The sequence below is a fragment of the Salmo trutta genome, chromosome 38 (genome assembly GCF_901001165.1).
Source record: "Salmo trutta chromosome 38, fSalTru1.1, whole genome shotgun sequence".
Taxonomy (NCBI): domain Eukaryota; kingdom Metazoa; phylum Chordata; class Actinopteri; order Salmoniformes; family Salmonidae; genus Salmo; species Salmo trutta.
In genome coordinates this window covers 23,066,561-23,091,056 of record NC_042994.1, presented here as the reverse complement: position 1 = coordinate 23,091,056, position 24,496 = coordinate 23,066,561, and the positions used below count along the sequence as shown (strand labels likewise).

The 24,496-nt window shown below is 43.8% G+C and overlaps 1 protein-coding gene across 1 annotated transcript in view; it reads left to right on the top strand.

Moving 5' to 3' along the window:
* Window positions 1-21,092: 21,092 nt before the first annotated feature.
* LOC115178135 (NACHT, LRR and PYD domains-containing protein 12) overlaps window positions 21,093-24,496 on the top strand; it is a 29,896-nt gene continuing 26,492 nt past the window's right edge. The window contains exon 1 of the mRNA XM_029739172.1: window positions 21,093-21,322. The gene's annotated coding sequence lies outside the window, so the exon portion shown is untranslated. The remainder of the gene's footprint in view (window positions 21,323-24,496) is intronic.

Here is a 24,496-nt window from a genome sequence, read left to right as displayed (position 1 = left end):
GGATATTGACCTCATCCCATCAGTGGAGGATGCCTGTTTTTTTTTTAAATGCCTTCCTCACCATCTGAAATAAGCATGCCCCATTAGAGAAATTTAGAACCAGGAACAGATATAGCCCTTTGTTCTCTCCAGACCTGACTGCCCTTAACCAACACAAAAACATCCTGTGGCGTTCTGCATTAGCATCGAACAGCCCCCGTGATATGCAACTTTTCAGGGAAGTTAGAAACCAATATACACAGGCAGTTAGAAAAGCCAAGGCTAGCATTTTCAAGCAGAAATTCGCTTCCTGCAACACAAACTCAAAAAAGTTCTGGGACACTGTAAAGTCCATGGAGAATAAGAACACCTCCTCCCAGCTGCCCACTGCACTGAGGATAGGAAACTCTGTCACCTCCGATAAATCCACTATAATTGACCATTTCAATAAGCATTTTTTTACGGCTGGCCATGCTTTCCACCTGGCTACCCCTACCGCGGTTAATAGCACTGCACCCCCCACAGCAACTCACCCAAGCCTTCCCCATTTCTCCTTCTCCCAAATCCAGTCAGCTGATGTTCTGAAAGAGCTGCAAATCTGGACCCCTAAAAATCAGCTGGGCTAGACAATCTGGACCCGTTCTTTCTAAAATGATCTGCCGAAATTGTTGCAACCCCTATTACTAACCTGTTCAAAATCTCTTTCCTGTCGTCTGAGATTCCAAAAGATTGGAAAGCAGCTGCTGTCATCCCCCTCTTCAAATGAGGGGACACTCTTGACCTAAACTGCTACAGACCTATATCTATCATACCCTGCCTTTCTAAGGTCTTCGAAAGCTAAGTCAGCAAACAAATTACCGACCATTTCGAATCCCACCGCACCTTCTCCGCTATGCAATCTGGTTTCAGAGCTGGTCATGGGTGCACCTCAGCCACGCTCAAGGTCCTAAACGATATCGTAACAGCCATCGATAAGAAACAATACTGTGCAGCCATATTCATTGACCTGGCCAAGGCTTTCAACTCTGTCAATCACCACATCCTCATCGGCAGACTCAATAGCCTTGGTTTCTCAAATGATTGCGTCGCCTGGTTCAACAACTACTTCTCTGATAGAGTTCAATGTGTCAAATCGGAGGGCCTGTTGTCTCTGGTAATCTCTATGGGGGTGCCACAGGGTTCAATTCTTGGGCCAACTCCTTTCTCTGTATACATCAATGATGTCGCTCTTGCTGCTGGTGAGTCTCTGATCCACCTCTACGCAGACGACACCATTCTGTATACTTCTGGCCCTTCTTTGGACTCTGTGTTAACAACCCTCCAGACGAGCTTCAATGCCATACAACTCTCCTTCTGTAGCCTCCAACTGCTCTTAAAAACAAGTAAAACTAAATGCATGCTCTTCAACCAATTGCTGCCCGCACCTGCCCGCCCGTCCAGCATCACTACTCTGGACGGTTCTTATTTAGAATGTGTGGACAACTACAAATACCTAGGTGTCTGGTTAGACTGTAAGCTCTCCTTCCAGACTCACATCAAACATCTCCAATCTAAAGTTAAATCTAGAATTGGCTTCCTATTTCACAACAAAGCATCCTTCACTCATGCTGCCAAACATACCCTCGTAAAACTGACCATCCTACCGATCCTCGACTTCGGCGATGTCATTTACAAAATAGCCTCCAATACCCTACTCAATAAACTGGATGCAGTCTATCACAGTGCCATCCGTTTTGTCACCAAAGCCCCATATACTACCCACCACTGCGACCTGTACGCTCTCGTTGACTGGCCCTCGCTTCATACTCGTCGCCAAACCCACTGGCTCCAGGTCATCTACAAGACCCTGCTAGGTAAAGACCCCCCTTATCTTAGCTCCCTGGTCACCATAGCAGCACCCACCTGTAGCACGCGCTCCAGCAGATATATCTCTCTGGTCACCCCAAAACCAATTCCTCCTTTGGCCGTCTCTCCTTCCAGTTCTCCGCTGCCAATGACTGGAACGAACTACAAAAATCTCTGAAACTGGAAACACTTATCTCCCTCACTAGCTTTAAGCACCAGCTGTCAGAGCAGCTCACAGATCACTGCACCTGTACATAGCCCATCTATAATTTAGCCCAAACAACTACCTCTTCCCCTACTGTATTTATTTATTTATTCTGCTCCTTTGCACCCCATTATTTCTATTTTAACTTTGCACTTTCTTCCATAGCAAATCTACTATTCCAGTGTTTTACTTGCAATATTGTATTTACTTTGCCACCATGGCCTTTTTTGCCTTTACCTCCCTTATCTCACCTCATTTGCTCACATTGTATATATACTTATTTTTCTACTGTGTTATTGACTGTATGTTTGCTTTACTCCATGTGTAACTCTGTGTTGTTGTATGTGTCGAACTGCTTTGCTTTATCTTGGAAAGGTCGCAATTGTAAATGAGAACTTGTTCTCAACTTGCCTACATGGTTAAATAAAGGTGAAATAAAAATAAATAAAATTAATAAATTAGAAAGCAAATTACGGACACCTCTTTAAATCTGCATATTCCTCCAAAGCTCAGTTGTCCTTAGTCTGCTCAACTGTACAGCCAGGACCTAGGATCAAGGGAGACACTCAAGTGTTTTAGTACTATATCTCTTGACACAATGATGAAAATAATCATGGCCTCTAATCCTTCAAGCTGCATACTGGACCCTATTCCAACTAAACTACTGAAAGAGCTGCTTCCTGTGCTTGGCCCTCCTATGTTGAACATAATAAATGGCTCTCTATGCACCGGATGTGTACCAAACTTACTAAAAGTGGAAGTCATAAAGCCTCTCTTGAAAAAGCCAAACCTTGACCCAGAAAATAGAAAACTATCGGCCTATATCGAATCTCCCATTCCTCTCAAAAAAAATTGAAAAAGCTGTTGCACAGCAACTCACCGCCTTCCTGAAGACAAACAATGTATATACGAAATGCTTCAGTCTGGTTTTAGACCCCATCATAGCACTGAGACTGCACTTGTGAAGAAGTTAAATGACCTTTTAATGGTGTCAGACTGAGGCTCTGCATCTGTCCTCATGCTCCTAGACCTTAGTGCTGCTTTTGATACCATCGATCACCATATTCTTTTGGAGAGATTGGAAACCAAAATTGGTCTACACGGACAAGTTCTGGCCTGGTTTAGATCTTGTCGGTCGGAAAGATATCAGTTTGTCTCTGTGGATGGTTTGTCCTCTTACAAATCAACTGTAAATTTCGGTGTTCCTCAAGGTTCCGTTTTAGGACCACTATTGTTTTCACTATATATTTTACCTCTTAGGGATGTCATTCGAAAACATAATGTTAACTTTCACTGCTATGCGGATGGCACACAGCTGTACAGTTCGATGAAACATGGTGAAGCCCCAAAATTGCCTTGCTGGAAACCTGTGTTTCATACATAAGGAAGTGGATGGCTGCAAACTTTCTACTTTTAAACTCGGACAAAACAGAGATGCTTGTTCTAGGTCCCAAGAAACAAAGAGATCTTCTGTTGAATCTGACAATTAATCTTGATGGTGGTACAGTCGTCTTAAATACAACTGTGAAGGGCATCGGCGTTACTCTGGACCCTGATATCTCTTTTGACGAACATATCAAAACTGTTTCAAGGACAGCTTTTTTCCATCTACGTAATATTGCAAAAATCAGAACTCTTCTGTCCAAAAATTATGCAGAAAAATTCATCCATGCTTTTGTCACTTCTAGGTTAGACTACTGCAATGCTCTACTTTCCAGCTACCCGGATAAAGCACTAAATACGGTTGCTAGAATCATGACTAGAACCCCAAAAAATGATCATATTTCTCCAGTGCTAGCCTCCCTACACTGGCTTCCTGTTAAGGCAAGGGCTGATTTCAAGGTTTTACTGCTAACCTACAAAGCATTACATGGGCTTGCTCCTACCTATCAGTCTGATTTGGTCCTGCTGTACAGACCTACACGTACGCTACGGTCACAAGACGCAGGCCTCCTAATTGTCCCTAGAATTTCTAAGCAAACAGCTGGAGGAAGGGCTTTCTCCTATAGAGCTCTATTTTTATGAAATGGTCTGCCTACCCATGTGAGAGACGCAGACTCAGTCTCAACCTTTAAGTCTTTATTGAAGACTCATCTCTTCAGTAGGTCCTATGATTGAGTGTAGTCTGGCCCAGGAGTGTGAAGGTGAACGGAAAGGCACTTGAGCAACGAACCGCCCTTGCTGTCTCTGCCTGGCCGGTTCCCCTCTCTCCACTGGGATTCTCTGCCTCTAACCCTATTGCAGGGGCTGAGTCACTGGCTTACTGGTGCTCTTCCATGCTGTCCCTAGGAGGGGTGAGTAACTTGAGTGGGTTGATTCACTGACGTGGTCTTCCTGTCTGGGTTGGCGCCCCCCCCCCCCCTTGGATTGTGCCGTGGCGAAGATCTTTGTGGGCTATACTCGGCCTTGTCTCAAGATGGTAAGTTGGTGTTTGAAGAAGTTGGTGTAAGTTGGTGTTTATCCCTTTAGTGGTGTGGGGGCTGTGCTTTGGCAAAGTGGGTGGGGTTATATCCTGCCTGTTTAGGGGTATCATCGGATGGGGCCACAGTGTCTCCTGACCCCTCCTGTCTCAGCCTCCAGTATTTATGCTGCAGTAGTTTATGTGTCGGGCAGCTAGGGTCAGTCTGTTATATATGGAGTATTTCTCCTGTCTTATCCGGTGTCCTGTGTGAATTTAAGTATGCTCTCTCTAATTCTCTCTTTCTTTCTTTCTCTCTCTCGGAGGACCTGAGCCCTAGGACCATGCCTCAGGAGTACCTGGCATGATGAGTCCTTGCTGTCCCCAGTCCACCTGGCCGTGCTGCTGCTCCAGTTTCAACTGTTCTGCCTGCGGCTATGGAACCCTGACCTGTTCACTGGATGTGCTACTGTAACAGTGTAGGTTCCGTCCCTCTCTTCGCCCCAACCCGGGCTCGAACCAGGGACCCTTGCACACATCAACAACTGACACCCACCGAAGCAACGTTACCCATCGCGCCACAAGAGCCACGGGATTTCACATCGGTTACACTACCTGTCCCAGACCTGCTATTTTCAACTCTCTAGAGACAGCAGGAGCGGTAGAGATACTCTCAATGATCGGCTATGAAAAGCCAACTGACATTTACTCTTGAGGTGCTGACTTGTTGCATCCTCGACAACTACTGTGATTATTATTATTTGACCATGCTGGTCATTTATGAACACTTGAACATCTTGGCCATGTTCTGTTATAATCTCCACCCGGCACAGCCTGAAGAGGACTGGCCACCCCTCAGAGCCTGGTTCCTCTCTAGGTTTCTTCCTAGGTTTTGGCCTTTCTAGGGAGTTTTTCCTAGCCACCGTGCTTCTACACCTGCGTTGCTTGCTGTTTGGGGTTTTAGGTTGGGTTTCTGTACAGCACTTTGAGATATCAGCTGATGTAAGAAGGGCTATATAAATACATTGGATTTAAAAAAAAACAATTATGGAGAAATCAAAGAAGACAAAGACAAAAACTTTTCGGACTCAGAAATATAACTTTTGATCATCGAAGTGGAAGCAAAACAAGTCGTACTTTTTGGAGCCTTCAGCAATGGCTTGACAAATAAAAGAAAAAATTATTGCTTGGGAGCAGGTTAGAGCTGTGGTAAATTCTGCCTCATCTGAGTGCAGAACAGTAAATTAAATTCAAAAGAAATGGTTTGATCTGAAAACATATGCAAAAAAAAAATGATGATCCACAAAAGGGATATAAGTGCAACAGGAGGAGGGCAGAGTGACTCTGCACTGTCTACTGTCTGCTGTCTGCTATGGACCAGCACACTGTCTGCTGTCTGCTATGGACCAGCACACTGTCTGCTGTCTGCTATGGACCAGCACACTGTCTGCTGTCTGCTATGGACCAGAACACTGTCTGCTGTCTGCTATGGACCAGATCACTGTCCGCTGTCTGCTATGGACCAGAGCACTTTCTGCTGTCTGCTATGGACCAGATCACTGTCTGATGTCTGCTATGGACCAGAGCACTTTCTGCTGTCTGCTATGGACCAGATCACTGTCTGCTGTCTGCTATGGACCAGAGCACTGTCTGCTGTCTGCTATGGACCAGATCACTGTCTGCAATGGACCAGCACACTGCCTGCTGTCTGCTATGGACCAGAGCACTGTCTGCTGTCTGCTATGGACCAGATCTCTGCCTGCTGTCTGCTATGGACCAGAACACTGTCTACTGTCTACTATGGACCAGAACACTGTCTACTGTCTACTATGGACCAGAACACTGTCTGCTGTCTGCTATGGACCAGAACACTGTCTGCTGTCTGCTATGGACCAGAGCACTGCCTGATGTCTGCTATGGACCAGAACACTGTCTACTGTCTGCTATGGACCAGAACACTACTGTCTGCTATGGACCAGAGCACTGCCTGCTGTCTGCTATGGACCAGATCACTGTCTACTGTCTGCTATGGACCAGAGCACTGTCTGCTGTCTGCTATGGACCAGAGCACTGTCAACTGTCTGCTATGGACCAGAGCACTGCCTGCTGTCTGCTATGGACCAGAACACTGTCTACTGTCTGCTATGGACCAGAGCACTGTCTGCTGTCTGCTATGGACCAGAACACTGTCTGCTGTCTGCTATGGACCAGAGCACTGTCTGCTGTCTGCTATGGACCAGAACACTCTCTACTGTCTACTATGGCAGCATAATTGGAGAGACCTCAGTGTCTGGCATCATTTGTGATGGTGGTACTGAGGACCCTCTCCCAGACCCTGAAAGAATACCAGACACACCAACTGATGGTGATACTGAGGAACCTCTCCCAGACACTGAAAGAATACCAGACACACCAACTGATGGTGATACAGAGGACCCTTTCCCAGACCCTGAAAGAATACCAGACACACCAACTGATGGTGATACTGAGGAACCTCTCCCAGACCCTGAAAGAATACCAGACACACCAACTGATGGTGATACTGAGGAACCTCTCCCAGACCCTGAAAGAATACCAGACACAACAACTGATGGTGATACCGAGGAACCTCTCCCAGACCCTGAAAGAATACCAGACACACCAACTGATGGTGATACCGAGGAACCTCTCCCAGACCCTGAAAGAATACCAGACACACCAACTGATGGTGATACCGAGGACCCTTTCCCAGACCCTGAAAGAATACCAGACACACCAACTGATGGTGATACCGAGGAACCTCTCCCAGACCCTGAAAGAATACCAGACACACCAACTGATGGTGATACCGAGGACCCTTTCCCAGACCCTGAAAGAATACCAGACACACCAACTGAAGTTAAGTCAAGCTTTATTTTCGCTGCCATATTCAGACATTTTTCTTGACAATAAATATAACAAATATATATAACAAAATAAATGTAACAAAATGAATATAACAAAAATAACTAAACACGAAACCTTGACAGATGTGGGTGATTTGCCTGACCCCTCAGCCCCAGGCCTACCAGAAGGGTGTCCTCTTTGGTGAGCGCTTCAGCTGCACCGCATGTTTTGACTGACGCAGTCCTGAAACAACAACAACAACAGATCAACACATCACTTCTTGGACTCAAACCGCAGCTGGAGGATGTATGCAACGGCCTGAGATAGATAAATCAATCATTGAAAGAACTGGTTGATTGTGTCAAACATATGAGACAATAAATTCTGGTGCAATGTAAATGTGTTATCCTTGTCGATTTGATTACAATATTTGGAAGAACAGATACCTAAAATCGTTATATGATATTGACTCTTGTCCTCAGTGCCAGGGCTATGGGTGGTGGGAAACTCTCGGTCAGGCATGGGCTCATCAGGTCTGGGTGGATCACTCAGTGGAATGCCATTTTTGATTGCAATGTTGTGGAGCACACTGCAAGCCTTGACAATGTAGCAAACCTAAAAAGGATTTTGCACATTGTATTGCGTTCACATTTGAAGGAATGTCATTTCAGAGGCAAACCTTGCTAGGCTGGTATTGCAGTGTGCCTCCTGTCCCAGACAAGCACAGCCAACGCCCTTTCAGCAGGCCTATGGTGCGCTGCACTGTTGTTCTGGTGCGTACGTGGGCTTGGTTGTACCTTGCCTCTTGTTGGTTTGAGGGGTTTGTGAGGGGAGTCATCAGCCATGTTTTTAATGGGTAACCCCGGTCTCTTGCAGTTATCAACACAACATTCAAATATTGTTTCCCAGCACAGGTCTAACATGGCAAATAAAACCTTGCAAGTCACTTACCAATAAGCCCTCCATCCTCAACAGCTCCTTCCTGGAGGTTAAGGCCGACTGAACTGTTCTGCACAATGAATGAATGATGTTTGCCAGCTGGCCATTTGGCCACTATATTCAACAAAGCCAAATGTGAATCACAGATTAGCTGCACATTGACAGAATGGAGACCTTTTCTGTTGACGCAGTTGAATTCGTTCAATAATGGTGCTTTTATTGTGATGTGGGTGCAGTCAATTGCTCCAATGACATTGGGAAATCCAGCTATGGCATGGAAGTCCCCCTTTCACTCTGTCCTGCTGCACAGCAGTGTACAGAAACTGTATGTATTGTGGGGGTCAATGAAACAATGCCATGAAGGACTGCAGGCAATATTCGGCTCATGGTTGGTTGTGAAATGCCAGACCGAGCCACAATCTCCTGTTGGAATGTTCCAGTGACCAAAAATCCCAGGGTGGAGAGGACTTGGGTATTCACTGGGATGGCATTGGTGTGTTTCGTCTCCCTTTCTAATACTGGAGAGAGTTGGTTGCAGAGATACAATAAAATACGCCTTGGAAAACGAAATCTACTAATAAGCCAAGCGTCACTCTCAGCAAAAAAATCTGCACGCTGATTGAAAACACGCTCCCTGCGTAATGCAGCTTGTGCCAGATCCTTCAGCAAAGCAAGATTTGCCATTTTGGACAAGTCACAATGCCTCAGTGTTGCCTTATATATTATTTAACTGGTTTAACTAAATTGCCTCTAACCTTACATTCCACTCTCTTTCTAATTTACTTTATTATTCAAAAAGGCTTAAATGGTTTCATGTTCATGAATTCGATAGCACCCTGAGGAAACTATCGTAGCTTAAGTGTCTATAAAAGAAATACATTACTAAACTATTATTGTATTATATTTTTTCTTCATAGTTTATGATTTGGTCCAGTATGTTGGTGGATGGTCTTTCATTAGCAGTTTGACTTTTCTACCACAAGGTGTTGTGGGTACGCACGGTCAGAGGTGTGCTTAAAATTACACACATTCTCAAGAATAAGTACAAATTGATAAATCCCACACTTTGCTTAGAAATGATGGCACGCAGCATGGTTTACCAACATTTCTGTTCATACGCAACATTGATAAATGAGTGCCCAGGCTCTATAATAGCCTGCCATTCCTGTAAGTGTCAACATTGTTTTATTTTATCTTTATTTAAATAGGCTAGTCAGTTAAGAACAAATTCTTATTTTACTGTGACGGCCTACCGGGGAACAGTAGGCTCAGGGGCAGAACAACAGAGTTTTACCTTGGCAGCTCGGGGATTCGAGCCACCTACCTTTGGGTTACTGGCCCAACGCTCTAACCACTAGGCTACCTGCTGCCCTCTAAATAACCGGCTGTGGTTCAGATAAAGTTGCAGTCACACATTCTAGACCCAATTTTCTACCAGAGACAAGCTGCAGCCTTTTCTTAGAAACTTTTGGCCATTTTCAGCAAGAAAGACTAACAGAGCTCTGGTGTAGAATTCGCATGCTTGTTGGGTTTCAGAACACAGTAACAGGTCGTTGACATACTGTATTAACGTACTCCCAGCGGGGGGTATGAAACCCTCTAAATTTTGCGCCAAAGTAGCAGAAAACACCGCCGTCAATTCCGTGTAATCTTATGGGCAAACGGTCTAAGTCCAGCGCTTGTTCAGAAATGTAAAAGCGAACCAGAACTGTGATTCGGGTGCAACGGGACTGCTAAAAATTAGCATTTGTTAGATTTAACACCTAAAAACCATTTAGCCGATGCCGGCACGGCAGATAGTGCTGTAACGAGGTTTGGCACAACAGGAGCCCTTGCATGAATAGCATCATTAACTGGTCTAAGATCTTGAACAAAACGCCAATCACCCGAGGCTTTCCAGACGGGAAGAATGGGGGTGTTGCAGGGAGAGTCTGGACAAGGTACAATTGCTCCTCTTTCTACCAATGAAGCATGAACAGGGGTAATCCCCCACACTGCCTCCTGACTCAGAGGATACTGGGCCCTGCTGGGTCTGTGTGTGTGCTCTTAGGTGTGACGGTAACCAGTTTCACCCCCCTCCTTCGCCCAATGTCATACTTATCTTTAGCCCACAGAGAGTCTTGGAGACCAGCCAACAAGAGTGACTCAGTCTCCAGGGAAACCATCTGTTTAGTTAGTTTGGCATTATCTAAGCCATGCACACATCGTTGAACAGGCGCAGCCCACACAGAGTACGTGTGCCGGGGGTGAATTTAGATCCATACACTCTAACTTTAGATCCATCCACTCTAACGGTAACCTGCAAGACAGACTTCAACCAGACACCAGTATCCTTCCAGGCAACATCATCTGTCTTACCTATTGAAAAGATGTGGTACCGTGTCGCTAAAGAGATAAAGTAAAGCCTGTTCCTTGGTTATCTTTACACTAAGAGCACAACATGTGGGGCCCACTATACATGTCGCTGCGCAGTAAGCTTTTCTTGGAATGCGGTTTCTTTCAGCCAATTTTATTCGTAGTACAAATCTCTCTTCAATGGTGAAAAATGGGCGGTGCAATGTAACTCAGTCTGGCATAATACTGCCTGTTTGCTAATAACAACTGCGAGCAATTAAGAAAATGTCCTCAATGGGATCACAGTGTGATTCATCAATAACCTGCATGTCCCACGCATAGTACCAAACACTTGTTGGGTCAGTGTTAGACAGCATCATGAGATGACATGTCTCCTGAGGCTGTGTAACAGTGAGGCATTTTTCTTTACAAAGAATTTGAATTCCCAATTTACAGAGAAGATCTCTTCCTGCCAAATTTACAGGACAACATGCAGAGGAAATGAATTGATGTTTTACGCATGTGTCATCAACTTTAACAGGTAGGGGAATCGTGAGCAACTCTTTCATAGTCACTCCCCAGGCTCCCACAGTGCTGACTGGCTCATTTGACATGGGAGGTTTGGGCATGGATTTAGATTTTATGTCTAGTACAAATTTGACAGAATTTGACAAGAAGACGAACCATCGGTTCCTCACGGAGGCTAGAAAAAATCTTTAGGTGCTGTGCTACTGTGTCAACTGTCTCAACCTCGCGCCAGTCTGTGTGTGGGTTGTAAAGGGTTGTTTATGGTGGTGGTTATGTTCTCCAGATACCTGCCCCTCGCCCTGCCACGCCCCCGATCTGTTCTTGCAGTTTTTTGCAAATGTCAACTCTTTCCACAATTATAACAGAGAGGGCCGTGTTTCTGCCAGACGCCACATCCACCTCTGGCTCTACCTCCTCCACGCCCTCCTTGACCATGGGCGGAATTGACCTTGGACTGTGTGTTACTTCTGCCCCTGAGACAATGCCAGTTGTGCAGCCTGGAGTTTCACAGTCTCCTTCTCCATTCTCTGTTTGGTCTTATCCTCCAGAGACAGCTGTTGTCTCTCAGCATGTTTACAGTGTTCAACAACGGTTTGGAGGGTGGTGGTTTCCCAGCCAATAGAGGTCGTCCTAACCTGCTTACGCCGGTCCGGTAGTAGTCCATTCATCAGGGCAGCCTTCAGGAGGCTGTTGTAGTCGTCAGTGCCTGGTCTGATGCCACTGTGTTCACGGAAATAGTTCTCAAGTCTGTGCCTGTAATCTTCCAATGACTCTTTGGCCTTTTGTGTGCAGCTATGGACAGCTGCCCAATCAGTCATACAGTAGGTAGGTAATGTTCTTTAATACGGTCACACAGAGTAGTCAGTTGAGTCTGATAGGCTATATCCTCACCCCAGAGGTGGTTCTCGTCGAATCCTCCTTCCACGTCAGCCCATCGCAGTCTCATCTTGATGTGGCAGATGTGGGCTGACCTCAGACCTTCTTTTACCATTATTTCTTGAACTTTCCTATCAGAAGATTCTGCTTCTCCTTCCCATTTCCTGAAATGATCCCAATCTTTCCTACTTGTTTTGCCTTTCTTGGTTTCTTGGATCTCAAAATCCTGTAACTTCTTTCTACATTCTGTTGACTTCACTTAATGTGCCTTTCAAGAGAAAATATGTTACCTTGTGCCAGAACGGTACCTGTTCCAGAATGTCCCTGCCCCACTTATCCACCAATACCTTCACCGGTCTGACAAGGTTCTCCCTTGCTGCTCTTGGCTCCCATTGTGGAACTCCATCTTTACACACACTCAGAGACAAAGAAAAACAAACACACAAAACAAACAGTATTTGGTTAGGAACGTCTTCCTTTTTTATAATTCAAGCAGAGTTTATTTTATTTATTTTTTCTCAGTCAAAATATATATCTATATATATTTAATTACTCTATGTAATTTTTAAATTTGCACCCACATGGAAGTTCCTCCTATCAAATGTAGTACCTCAGGACCCCGTCCTGGTATTTCTATAGTACCTCAGGATCCTGTCCTGGTATATCTATGTACCTCAGGATCCTGTCCTGGTATTTCTATAGTACCTCAGGATCCTGTCCTGGTATATCTATAGTACCTCAGGATCCTGTCCTGGTATATCTATGTACCTCAGGATCCTGTCCTGGTATATCTATAGTACCTCAGGATCCTGTCCTGGTATATCTATAGTACCTCAGGATCCTGTCCTGGTATATCTATAGTACCTCAGGATCCTGTCCTGGTATATCTATAGTACCTCAGGATCTTATCTTGGAATCCCTTTCATCATGCATTTACATCTGACGATTTCAAACTATAGCATATCAATTAGCATTTCAATTAGCATATCAATCCATATTCATTTAGTACTTTGCCCAATAATGCGCATTTACCCAGGAATACCTCTGTTATAAAACAGGGTTTTTCTCCACACACAGTAGAGCCCTCCTTGTCACTAAGACAACGGCTTCTTCACACACAGTGAAACGCACACACAATGAATTCTCCTCTACACACAGTAGTCTTCTGTCACTAAGACAAGATCTATATTTTAATGTGCACTTCAGTTGTCCTTTAAAGAAAGTCAGTATCACCCTTCATTTTATTGTTCGGGATGGCTGACGCTCCTTGTCGGGTCCAAGGCGAGTCCCTTCTGCTCCACTCAGACGGAGTGTGGGGTCCCTGAGCCACGTCTAATGCAGCCCCTGCGTGCTGTTAACCTTGGTGTCCCCGGCAACGATCAGCAAGTGGAGTTTTTCATCCTCGTCACCAACAATTGTCGTGAAAATTTGAACCAAAAGGAAGAGACTGTATATTCTTCAAACTTTATTCTAAGAATTGCAATTCTGGAGCGGTTAGCAATCACTCAATGGTGCAGAGTTAAAGAGCCTAACCAACAAGAGTTGCATCTCAGGTTTTATAGCAATGTACAACCTCTTTGTTCTACGTGGCAGTTAGGAGATGTGTGAGAACCTGGTGGGAACACAGCATGCAAACAAGTGATAACACCAGTTTTGTTACTGCTTTCTGCTGATATCTAGGCGCTGCTGCTCAAGCTAGCTTCTGTTCTCTTCACATCAGGGACACAACTGTGTCCTTGACGCCTCTTTCTTTTCCCCAACGCAGTTAAGCCAAAACCACGCCCCGTTATTCAGAGGGGCGTCCTACAACGCTTTGAGCGCTCTCCAAGTCTCCAAGTCCGGAAGTAAATATCACGGAGCGTCAAATTTCAGTTACTGATTAATAACATTTTCCCTTGTATTTCAAGATTGAAAAATATAATAACATAATGTGGTGTACCGAGCTAGCCATTAACAGAGCTAGCCATTAACAGAGCTAGCCATTAACAGAGCTAGCCATTAACAGAGCTAGCCATTAACAGAGCTAGCCATTAACAGAGCCAGCCATTAACAGAGCTAGCCATTAACAGAGCCAGCCATTAACAGAGCTAGCCATTAACACAGCTAGCCATTAACAGAGCTAGCCATTAACAGAGCTAGCCATTAACAGAGCTAGCCATTAACAGAGCTAGCCATTAACAGAGCCAGCCATTAACAGAGCTAGCCATTAACAGAGCTAGCCATTAACAGAGCTAGCCATTAACAGAGCCAGCCATTAACAGAGCTAGCCATTAACAGAGCCAGCCATTAACAGAGCTAGCCATTAACAGCCCTAAACACTCAGACAGATTAATGTGGTGTACCGAGCTAGCCATTAACAGCCCTAAACACTCAGACAGATTAATGTGGTGTACCGAGCTAGCCATTAACAGAGCCAGCCATTAACAGAGCTAGCCATTAACAGAGCTAGCCATTAACAGCCCTAAACACTCAGACAGATTAATGTGGTGTACCGAGCTAGCCATTAACATCCCTAAACACTCAGACAGATTAATGTGGTGTACCGAGCTAGCCATTAACAGCCCTAAACACTGAGACAGATTAATGTGGTGTACCGAGCTAGCCATTAACAGCCCTAAACACTCAGACAGATTAATGTGGTGTACCGAGCTAGCCATTAACAGCCCTAAACACTCAGACAGATTAATGTGGTGTACCGAGCTAGCCATTAACAGCCCTAAACACTCAGACAGATTCAATGGCTGTAGAATAGCGTATTCCACTGAATGATTATAATAAATATTTGAGAAATTCTGAATAATAAGCATATGTTTTTACCTGATAATAGACTACTAATGATAATATAACAACTTCGAATACCGAGCTAGTAACGTTAAGTAGCCTAGATTAACTTAGCTGACCTTCAATTGAGGGGATTCAACAGAGTTCTCTGGGACATTTTTACAACTCATTCAAACTCTAAAATTGAATACATGGGCAAATGTTACCAAATATGATAATAATAGGCCTGCATTACGGTAGGCAGCTAATTGTTAAATTACACTTTCCATCCTTACCTTGGAAGGTCACTGGCTCTGCGCTGATCGCCTGTGAGTGTGACAACGCTAGCTAGCCAATGGGAGCCTAGTAGAACGCCCCTCTGAATAATGGGATGTGGTTTTGGCTTAACTGTGTTGGGGAAAAGTAAGACCTTGACAGATACCAAAAGAACAGGATGTACAAAGAGGCGTTTTCCTTTTTTCACAAATGTGTTGCTGACACAGTCACGTAGCTACTTCCTGTTCTCTCAGTAACAGCATGGCAGAGATGAAACCACAACTCTGAGAAAAATTAACCTTACTAACTTCACCAGAAGGGTAAGAAACTTACTTGAATAAACAGTTCGGTTTAATAATAGGTTCAGATGATATGATACAAGAGGAAGTCAAATGCACTCAGTGATTTAATCACCAGATGAATAGGAGGCCTGTAAGGGACAAGGAGGATAAAGTGGTGATGAAGAGAGGAATATGGATGAGTGAGAAAGGAGGTAAAAGAGGAGAGAAAGAAGAGGCGTAATTTAAAATTCATCCTATTCACTAACCCCCAAACCTTTTTTGCTTGTTGACAAATGTATGATTTCCTTATTAATAGCCATTTTTGTCAGAATATCTTGCTTTGTCCTTTTTCAAGTGTGTTGCATTGTTAATCACACATAAATAGCAAAACAATTAAAATAAAATGGTGCCCATAGTCACTTTCTGTTTCTGCAGCAGTAAAAACAAAAGTCAAAGTCATGTCATTGCATGAAGTCACTTCACAGCAAAATTGTGAACGCTATGAACAGTTTTGCACCTGGAAAATGTCACCCATAATTGCTAGGATTCAGTCTTTAGTACTAGGTGAAGAGTTACACTCATCTGTCAGGAGCCATTGGGAAGTCCCTCCTCTCGAACCTTCTCCGCCAATAGGTTTTGAGAAGGAGACGAGGAGAGGACACAAGGGAGTAACCAATTGAGATTCTTCCATGTAGTCAGGTTGTGTCACTAGACACAAAGTCTGATATGGAGGGAGATCGCCCTCCAGTGGTAGAATGACCTTTGCTCAACTCTCTAGACACCATCCTCCAATCTGGATGTGTAGTGATATGTATGTGATTGGGTAGTGGGATTCCGGGACAGTATATCTGTCGTAGTGCGTCTGTGAGTGTGTTTCTGTCATCTGATCTGTAGAGGGCGCTCTATCTCTGATTTCATTATGAACAGGTGTGAAAGTAGATGGAATTTCTTCCTTGTACAGGACCTTCTGTATTACTTTGTTGGTTTCAGCAGAGATGCCCGTGAAGTCCAGTTAAACAAACTTTAATATTGTTCTGCCATCACTGTCCATTACTGTACATTATTGTACATATGCACCACAGGTGTCAATAAAAGGCAGGGCAGGCGTTATGGGCTTGCTTTTGGGGGCCTGGGCTGCCCTACCGTACCTCCTTGCCCATCCAAAATGTATAATTTATTTGACCAAGACGCGCGCCAACAGAAAATCTATCTTAGATAAAGAGTCCAAGCGAGCGAAACAACGCTCCTCTGTCACAGAATGTGTAGACCATCTATCTGAAAAGTCATACTCTTTTTGGCCAGACAGCATCAGATACATGGGCTACACACGTAAGACAGAGGGGGGCTGTTTCTTTCCCTCAGATGCTTTCTCTGGTGAGATAGTTTCGGCCACTGTTCAGATGCTGGAAATATTTGGGACCAGTGGCGGCCTGCACATTAGGGCGCCCCACTTGTGATTGGTCAATAAAAGGAAGTAAATGGACCGTTCTAGTTCTCAAATGTGCATTCAGTCAGAACTTCTCCCTCCCAATGAGTCTCTCCTGCCAGACAGCTGACTTCCACACGTCAGACTACATCTGCTCTATTAGGTACAGATGGTGCAAAAGTGAAAGGTTAATTGTAATTAACTTATCAATGGCCTCATGGTGACATCCCTATGCAGTTTGCTTCCTGTCCTGCAGCTCAATTCAGAAGGACGACTGTGTCTGATGTGTCTGAGTGGTTTAATTCATCATCCACAGCATCATTATTAACTTGGCCATGCTTAAAGAGATATTCAAAGTCTGATTTGTTATTTTTACCTATCTACCAATCACTGCCCTTCTTTATGAGTAGTTCAAAAAGCTCCCCGGTCTTTGTAGTTGGATCTGTGCATGAAATGCAATACTTGTTAACAGATGATGTATGTATGCGGGACAAAGGAAGGGGTAGTCATTCAAAAATCATGTCAATCCCAATTTTTTCAAACAGAGTGAGACAGTATGGCAATTGCAAAAAAAATAAACGGATTGGCTAGTGAAAAGCACACTCGGCCCTCTGATTGGACCAGCAAACTGTCAATCAATACAGTTTGGGTGAGCTTGCACAGTGAGAAGGTTGTGGGGGGTTGCAAGTGTGAACCTGAAAGGGATTTATTTTCTTCATATTTTAATAGGCTACATATGGCCTACTATTTGTATATTATATATTTGCTTATTCGATCTGGTCACTAACATATGCATATGGCATTGCACCAAATTATTGTTTAAAAAAAACGAATCTGTGCTTCAGAACCAAACAGTTGTGCGTCAGTGTAAGGTACCGTTTAGCAATCTGCTACAGACACATCTTTGCCACAACAATAGGCTATCTGGTGTTTGGGAGGGTTATACTTGTATAGGCCTACCTCAATGGAGGGTACTGGCTCTGTCTAAAGATAGCTGTAACATCGCACTACCTTCATTACTTAAAGGGATGAAGATGTAACAAATGAATTAAGATATGTGTGAGGAAGACAAAGGCTCCACGCCCTCCTTGACCATGGGCGGAATTGACCTTGGACTGTGTGTTACTTCTGCCCCTGAGACAATGCCAGTTGTGCAGCCTGGAGTTTCACAGTCTCCTTCTCCATTCTCTGTTTGGTCTTATCCTCCAGAGACAGCTGTTGTCTCTCAGCATGTTTACAGTGTTCAGCAACGGTTTGGAGGGTGGTGGTTTCCCAGCCAATAGAGGTCGTCCTAACCTGCTTACGCCGGTCCGGTAGTAGTCCATTCATCAGGGCAGCCTTCAGGAGGCTGTTGTAGTCGTCAGTGCCTGGTCTGATGCCACTGTGTTCACGGAAATAGTTCTCAAGTCTGTGCCTGTAATCTTCCAATGACTCTTTGGCCTTTTGTGTGCAGCTATGGACAGCTGCCCAATCAGTCATACAGTAGGTAGGTAATGTTCTTTAATACGGTCACACAGAGTAGTCAGTTGAGTCTGATAGGCTATATCCTCACCCCAGAGGTGGTTCTCGTCGAATCCTCCTTCCACGTCAGCCCATCGCAGTCTCATCTTGATGTGGCAGATGTGGGCTGACCTCAGACCTTCTTTTACCATTATTTCTTGAACTTTCCTATCAGAAGATTCTGCTTCTCCTTCCCATTTCCTGAAATGATCCCAATCTTTCCTACTTGTTTTGCCTTTCTTGGTTTCTTGGATCTCAAAATCCTGTAACTTCTTTCTACATTCTGTTGACTTCACTTAATGTGCCTTTCAAGAGAAAATATGTTACCTTGTGCCAGAACGGTACCTGTTCCAGAATGTCCCTGCCCCACTTATCCACCAATACCTTCACCGGTCTGACAAGGTTCTCCCTTGCTGCTCTTGGCTCCCATTGTGGAACTCCATCTTTACACACACTCAGAGACAAAGAAAAACAAACACACAAAACAAACAGTATTTGGTTAGGAACGTCTTCCTTTTTTATAATTCAAGCAGAGTTTATTTTATTTATTTTTTCTCAGTCAAAATATATATCTATATATATTTAATTACTCTATGTAATTTTTAAATTTGCACCCACATGGAAGTTCCTCCTATCAAATGTAGTACCTCAGGACCCCGTCCTGGTATTTCTATAGTACCTCAGGATCCTGTCCTGGTATATCTATGTACCTCAGGATCCTGTCCTGGTATTTCTATAGTACCTCAGGATCCTGTCCTGGTATATCTATAGTACCTCAGGATCCTGTCCTGGTATATCTATGTACCTCAGGATCCTGTCCTGGTATATCTATAGTACCTCAGGATCCTGTCCTGGTATATCTATAGTACCTCAGGATCCTGTCCTGGTATATCTATAGTACCTCAGGATCCTGTCCTGGTATATCTATAGTACCTCAGGATCCTGTCCTGGTATATCTATAGTACCTCAGGATCTTATCTTGGAATCCCTTTCATCATGCATTTACATCTGACGATTTCAAACTATAGCATATCAATTAGCATTTCAATTAGCATATCAATCCATATTCATTTAGTACTTTGCCCAATAATGCGCATTTACCCAGGAATACCTCTGTTATAAAACAGGGTTTTTCTCCACACACAGTAGAGCCCTCCTTGTCACTAAGACAACGGCTTCTTCACACACAGTGAAACGCACACACAATGAATTCTCCTCTACACACAGTAGTCTTCTGTCACTAAGACAAGATCTATATTTTAATGTGCACTTCAGTTGTCCTTTAAAGAAAGTCAGTATCACCCTTCATTTTATTGTTCGGGATGGCTGACGCTCCTTGTCGGGTCCAAGGCGAGTCCCTTCTGCTCCACTCAGACGGAGTGTGGGGTCCCTGAGCCACGTCTAATGCAGCCCCTGCGTGCTGTTAACCTTGGTGTCCCCGGCAACGATCAGCAAGTGGAGTTTGTCATCCTCGTCACCAACAATTGTCGTGAAAATTTGAACCAAAAGGAAGAGACTGTATATTCTTCAAACTTTATTCTAAGAATTGCAATTCTGGAGCGGTTAGCAATCACTCAATGGTGCAGAGTTAAAGAGCCCAACCAACAACAGTTGCATCTCAGGTTTTATAGCAATGTACAACCTCTTTGTTCTACGTGGCAGTTAGGAGATGTGTGAGAACCTGGTGGGAACACAGCATGCAAACAAGTGATAACACCAGTTTTGTTACTGCTTTCTGCTGATATCTAGGCGCTGCTGCTCAAGCTAGCTTCTGTTCTCTTCACATCAGGGACACAACTGTGTCCTTGACGCCTCTTTCTTTTCCCCAACGCAGTTAAGCCAAAACCACGCCCCGTTATTCAGAGGGGTGTCCTACAACGCTTTGAGCGCTCTCCAAGTCTCCAAGTCCGGAAGTAAATATCACGGAGCGTCAAATTTCAGTTACTGATTAATAACATTTTCAACTTGTATTTCAAGATTGAAAAATATAATAACATAATGTGGTGTACCGAGCTAGCCATTAACAGAGCTAGCCATTAACAGAGCTAGCCATTAACAGCCCTAAACACTGAGACAGATTAATGTGGTGTACCGAGCTAGCCATTAACAGCCCTAAACACTCAGACAGATTAATGTGGTGTACCGAGCTAGCCATTAACAGCCCTAAACACTCAGACAGATTAATGTGGTGTACCGAGCTAGCCATTAACATCCCTAAACACTCAGACAGATTAATGTGGTGTACCGAGCTAGCCATTAACAGCCCTAAACACTGAGACAGATTCAATGTGGTGTACCGAGCTAGCCATTAACAGCCCTAAACACTGAGACAGATTAATGTGGTGTACCGAGCTAGCCATTAACAGCCCTAAACACTGAGACAGATTAATGTGGTGTACCGAGCTAGCCATTAACAGCCCTAAACACTCAGACAGATTAATGTGGTGTACCGAGCTAGCCATTAACAGCCCTAAACACTGAGACAGATTCAATGGCTGTAGAATAGCGTATTCCACTGAATGATTATAATAAATATTTGAGAAATTCTGAATAATAAGCATATGTTTTTACCTGATAATAGACTACTAATGATAATATAACAACTTCGAATACCGAGCTAGTAACGTTAAGTAGCCTAGATTAACTTAGCTGACCTTCAATTGAGGGGATTCAACAGAGTTCTCTGGGACATTTTTACAACTCATTCAAACTCTAAAATTGAATACATGGGCAAATGTTACCAAATATGATAATAATAGGCCTGCATTACGGTAGGCAGCTAATTGTTAAATTACACTTTCCATCCTTACCTTGGAAGGTCACTGGCTCTGCGCTGATCGCCTGTGAGTGTGACAACGCTAGCTAGCCAATGGGAGCCTAGTAGAACGCCCCTCTGAATAATGGGATGTGGTTTTGGCTTAACTGTGTTGGGGAAAAGTAAGACCTTGACAGATACCAAAAGAACAGGATGTACAAAGAGGCGTTTTCCTTTTTTCACAAATGTGTTGCTGACACAGTCACGTAGCTACTTCCTGTTCTCTCAGTAACAGCATGGCAGAGATGAAACCACAACTCTGAGAAAAATTTACCTTACTAACTTCACCAGAAGGGTAAGAAACTTACTTGAATAAACAGTTCGGTTTAATAATAGGTTCAGATGATATGATACAAGAGGAAGTCAAATGCACTCAGTGATTTAATCACCAGATGAATAGGAGGCCTGTAAGGGACAAGGAGGATAAAGTGGTGATGAAGAGAGGAATATGGATGAGTGAGAAAGGAGGTAAAAGAGGAGAGAAAGAAGAGGTGTAATTTAAAATTCATCCTATTCACTAACCCCCAAACCTTTTTTGCTTGTTGACAAATGTATGATTTCCTTATTAATAGCCATTTTTGTCAGAATATCTTGCTTTGTCCTTTTTCAAGTGTGTTGCATTGTTATTCACACATAAATAGCAAAACAATTAAAATAAAATGGTGCCCATAGTCACTTTCTGTTTCTGCAGCAGTAAAAACAAAAGTCAAAGTCATGTCATTGCATGAAGTCACTTCACAGCAAAATTGTGAACGCTATGAACAGTTTTGCACCTGGAAAATGTCACCCATAATTGCTAGGATTCAGTCTTTAGCACTAGGTGAAGAGTTACACTCATCTGTCAGGAGCCATTGGGAAGTCCCTCCTCTCGAACCTTCTCCTCCAATAGGTTTTGAGAAGGAGACGAGGAGAGGACACAAGGGAGTAACCAATTGAGATTCTTCCATGTAGTCAGGTTGTGTCACTAGACACAAAGTCTGATATGGAGGGAGATCGCCCTCCAGTGGTAGAATGACCTTTGCTCAACTCTCTAGACACCATCCTCCAATCTGGATGTGTAGTGATATGTATGTGATTGGGTAGTGGGATTCCGGGACAGTATATCTGTCGTAGTGCGTCTGTGAGTGTGTTTCTGTCATCTGATCTGTAGAGGGCGCTCTATCTCTGATTTCATTATGAACAGGTGTGAAAGTAGATGGAATTTCTTCCTTGTACAGGACCTTCTGTATTACTTTGTTGGTTTCAGCAGAGATGCCCGTGAAGTCCAGTTAAACAAACTTTAATATTGTTCTGCCATCACTGTCCATTACTGTACATTATTGTACATATGCACCACAGGTGTCAATAAAAGGCAGGGCAGGCGTTATGGGCTTGCTTTTGGGGGCCTGGGCTGCCCTACCGTACCTCCTTGCCCATCCAAAATGTATAATTTATTTGACCAAGACGCGCGCCAACAGAAAATCTATCTTAGATAAAGAGTCCAAGCGAGCGAAACAACGCTCCTCTGTCACAGAATGTGTAGACCATCTATCTGAAAAGTCATACTCTTTTTGGCCAGACAGCATCAGATACATGGGCTACACACGTAAGACAGAGGGGGGCTGTTTCTTTCCCTCAGATGCTTTCTCTGGTGAGATAGTTTCGGCCACTGTTCAGATGCTGGAAATATTTGGGACCAGTGGCGGCCCGCACATTAGGGCGCCCCACTTGTGATTGGTCAATAAAAGGAAGTAAATGGACCGTTCTAGTTCTCAAATGTGCATTCAGTCAGAACTTCTCCCTCCCAATGAGTCTCTCCTGCCAGACAGCTGACTTCCACACGTCAGACTACATCTGCTCTATTAGGTACAGATGGTGCAAAAGTGAAAGGTTAATTGTAATTAACTTATCAATGGCCTCATGGTGACATCCCTATGCAGTTTGCTTCCTGTCCTGCAGCTCAATTCAGAAGGACGACTGTGTCTGATGTGTCTGAGTGGTTTAATTCATCATCCACAGCATCATTATTAACTTGGCCATGCTTAAAGAGATATTCAAAGTCTGATTTGTTATTTTTACCTATCTACCAATCACTGCCCTTCTTTATGAGTAGTTCAAAAAGCTCCCCGGTCTTTGTAGTTGGATCTGTGCATGAAATGCAATACTTGTTAACAGATGATGTATGTATGCGGGACAAAGGAAGGGGTAGTCATTCAAAAATCATGTCAATCCCAATTTTTTCAAACAGAGTGAGACAGTATGGCAATTGCAAAAAAAATAAACGGATTGGCTAGTGAAAAGCACACTCGGCCCTCTGATTGGACCAGCAAACTGTCAATCAATACAGTTTGGGTGAGCTTGCACAGTGAGAAGGTTGTGGGGGGTTGCAAGTGTGAACCTGAAAGGGATTTATTTTCTTCATATTTTAATAGGCTACATATGGCCTACTATTTGTATATTATATATTTGCTTATTCGATCTGGTCACTAACATATGCATATGGCATTGCACCAAATTATTGTTTAAAAAAAACTAATCTGTGCTTCAGAACCAAACAGTTGTGCGTCAGTGTAAGGTACCGTTTAGCAATCTGCTACAGACACATCTTTGCCACAACAATAGGCTATCTGGTGTTTGGGAGGGTTATACTTGTATAGGCCTACCTCAATGGAGGGTACTGGCTCTGTCTAAAGATAGCTGTAACATCGCACTACCTTCATTACTTAAAGGGATGAAGATGTAACAAATGAATTAAGATATGTGTGAGGAAGACAAAGGCTACAGACAAATGATGCTTTCCGTCCGATCCTGTAACCCCCGCTGCATACAGGTAGACAGTATGATCCTGCTTGCTCTGGAATCCAGAGAAGTGACAACGTGATGGGATATCCCTAGTTGACTTGACTTGAAAAAACTTGTGACTCGACTTGACTTGCTCTTAGAATGCACGACTTGGACTTGACTCGAGACTCGTCCCATTCTTCTTGGGACTGGACCTGAGACTTGGACCATGTGACTTGAGACTTGCTTGTGTCTCGAATAATAGTGACTTGGTCCCACCTCTGCTGGTATGGCATATCCCCACTATTTATTTTGCCAGGCCGTTGTAAGGGCCCATACAGTCTTCCTTTCACCCCTGAGTATGAGATACAAGAACAGAGATGTGATTGATTAATAGACCTGAGTATGGTGTACAAAACATTCCTGAACACTACAGGTTGGGTCTTAATTAACCCCAACCCCTGTAAAAAAAAAAAAAACAGTATAAATATTTTTGGGAATATCTTGCTTTCTGCTTCTTCAATCAAATTCAATCAATCAAATGTATTTATGAAGTGCTTTTTACATCAGCCGATGTCACAAAGTGCTATACAGAAACCCAGCCTAAAACCCCAAACAGCAAGCAATGCAGATGTAGAAGCACAGTGGCTAGGAAAAACTCCCTAGAAGGCAGGAACCTAGGAAGAAACCTAGAGAGGAACCAGGCTCT